This window comes from Frankliniella occidentalis, unplaced genomic scaffold (assembly GCF_000697945.3).
Source record: "Frankliniella occidentalis isolate FOCC.00 unplaced genomic scaffold, Focc_3.1 Scaffold43, whole genome shotgun sequence".
In the NCBI taxonomy this organism is placed as follows: Eukaryota; Metazoa; Arthropoda; class Insecta; order Thysanoptera; family Thripidae; genus Frankliniella; species Frankliniella occidentalis.
Window position 1 is genome coordinate 1,560,212 of NW_026267173.1, and position 2,443 is coordinate 1,562,654.

A 2,443-nucleotide genomic window follows, 5' to 3' on the forward strand; every position below is an offset into this window, starting at 1 on the left:
ATTCAAGGACGGAATATTAAAAATTGCATGGGGTGTCCTTGATGGTCCTTGGACAACAAAGAACCATTTTCACCGTGTAATTTTTTTTCGCGTTGGACGTTTTTGTTTCCTTATAATCGAGGAAAATACCCTCTAGCCAAACAGCTCTTATAGGGTCGTCAGGCCGACCCTGGGTCCTGGTGTCTGGTCAGCAAAGAGGGGTCACCTGTAAACAAGTCCGGAGACCACCCATCCCCGCCACACCACGCGACGCCACGCCGTGTCGGTTTCCCTTCCGCCCTGACAGGTTAATCAACATGAGAGCTACGCTGTGCCTGGTGCTGGTCCCAGCGCACCCACAGAAATATGTTATTGATTTTCGTACATTTTTTTCGTGTACTGGCTATTCTTGAGTACAATGTGCTCCTGTTGAGCGAGCTTTTCGTCTCAAAAGCAACACTGTCTAGAAAATGAAGAAAATGTACTTATAGCAAGAACAGATTTGTGGTGCATATGGGGTAGCGGGGCGTTGTTCGGGTTCGGCGGGAAAGCGTTGGCCGTCGACCCTTCCCAACGTAAAGAAAAGTAACATCATCTAATCGTCGTTTTTGGCATTCGTTTCGCACCACTTGATCGATGAAAGTTTAGCTTTGGCTAAGTGTGTTATTTGCACGGAATCCCTTCTCATTCGCTGCGGTGCGCGAGGGGGTGAGTGGGACAGGGGTGGGGGTGTTTGTGTGTGTAGCCTGACCAGCCAGCGGCGTATAAGGGGCCGGGCGGGCGGCGGGAGGGGCGCGTGGCCGCTCTGCTCCTCGATGCTCAGGAACCCTTTCCCTCCCGCAGTAACCAGCTGCCAGCTCGTTGTCGGGATTTGCTTAATCTCCTGTAATCGACAATGATGAGCACGGCCATCCGCGTACTTACACCCACCCACACTCACGCACACGCACACGCTCACGCTCACACTCACACCCACACACTTACACCCACACTCTCGCACACACTCACACTTGCACCCACACGCACGCGCGACCCGCACACAGACACGCACGCACCCTTAATCGATTCCCCCTCTCTGCCTCCTCCTCCTCCCCTCGCCGTCCAACACATAATAATTGAGTGGTTAGACGCCGCCATCAATTAATGGTGTACATCGCAAGTGTGTGCGTGTGCGTATAGTACTGTTGTTCTTGTTGGTGTTTGTGTTGTTGATCGCGGAACAATTTGCCGCATGATTTTATTTAAATTCACTGAATAGAAAAAAAAGAATCGAGCTTAATGCGATTAAAGTCGAGTATCCCCCGGACGGGGGTCCTCGTTATTTTCTTTTTCACTGGAACAGGATACTCTTTATTTTCCTGTTTGCTTTTCCTGTCCTTTTCATTATTTCTTCTCGATGGCAGTCAGGCCCGCCGCATTGAAATCCCCGCGCGCGACGCCTTTCTCCTCGCAGCGCCCTGCCTGCCGCCTCTTCCTTCGCTACCGCTTTCACGACTCGAGTCACTGGGAATCTCTTTGGAATGGTTGTCGCAGAATTAAGGTGCGAGAGCACCCCCCCCCCTCCCCTATTTTCTCTCTCACCCTCTCTCGCTCTCTCTCTTTAGTGCGAGCGTCGCTCGGAGGCTGCGCCGCTGCCGGGCCGCTCTTTCCGCCTTAAATAGTCGTTAATATGCATTAGGTAAACTTGTCGGATGGATGGCCGGGCATGATTGCCGACAACAATCGTAAGTATTCTTCGCCCGCTCCGTCTCCCTCCCTCTTCACCCTCCCCTCATCCCCTGTCCAGCCCCCGCCTCGTCCCTCTCTCTCTCTCTCTCTCTCTCTCTCTCTCTCTCTCGCCCTCCCTTGCGCGGCCGCGCGTTCGAAAATAGTCGCGCGAGAGTGACGGAGACGGAAGGTACGGAAGCAACCTTTCTCCTTCTGCCGTTCCCATTTCCTTCCTTCTCTAGCACGCGATCTCCCCCTCTCCCTCGCCCGTCGACGGCGGAAGGCGCTGCTTAGTTTGTCCTTATTGCTTAAAACTTGTTAATTTAAGACCATCTCCCCGAGGCGTGCTCAGCTCTGCGACATTGCGTGGGTTATTAACACTACCGTCCAGCAGTAAACACACGGCCGGATCTCGCAACTTCCGGTTCCGATCGCGGACGCTGTCACACAAAAAAATGTTCGCCTCTTCTATTCATTTTTACTGACCAAACTCTAACATTTTGGCGACTGCATCTGTGATCGGGACCGGAAGTCGCAAAGACCTGGGGGTCCCTGCAAAGCCCCTTCAGCAGCAGCGTTACCCGCGGGCGTGGGGCGAGGGCGAAGACACGCCGAGGTGTATGTTATTTGCAGCTGGGGGGATCAGGACGAGAGGGCAAAGACACGACGCGTTATTCGCAGCACTGAAGGCCAGTGAGAGAGACTGCACACTTAGCCGTGTGTTATAAGAGAGAGAGAGAGAGAGAGAGAGAGAGAG

General features: G+C 53.3%; 2 protein-coding genes across 2 annotated transcripts in view; one reads left to right on the plus strand and one right to left on the minus strand.

Annotated features, from left to right (window-relative positions):
* Positions 1 to 2,443, plus strand: part of LOC113218416 (ring canal kelch homolog) — a 79,278-nt gene that overhangs the window by 62,778 nt on the left and 14,057 nt on the right. The window lies entirely within an intron of this gene.
* Positions 1 to 2,443, minus strand: part of LOC113216251 (SKI family transcriptional corepressor 1) — a 30,399-nt gene that overhangs the window by 20,412 nt on the left and 7,544 nt on the right. The gene's annotated exons all lie outside the window — the stretch shown is intronic.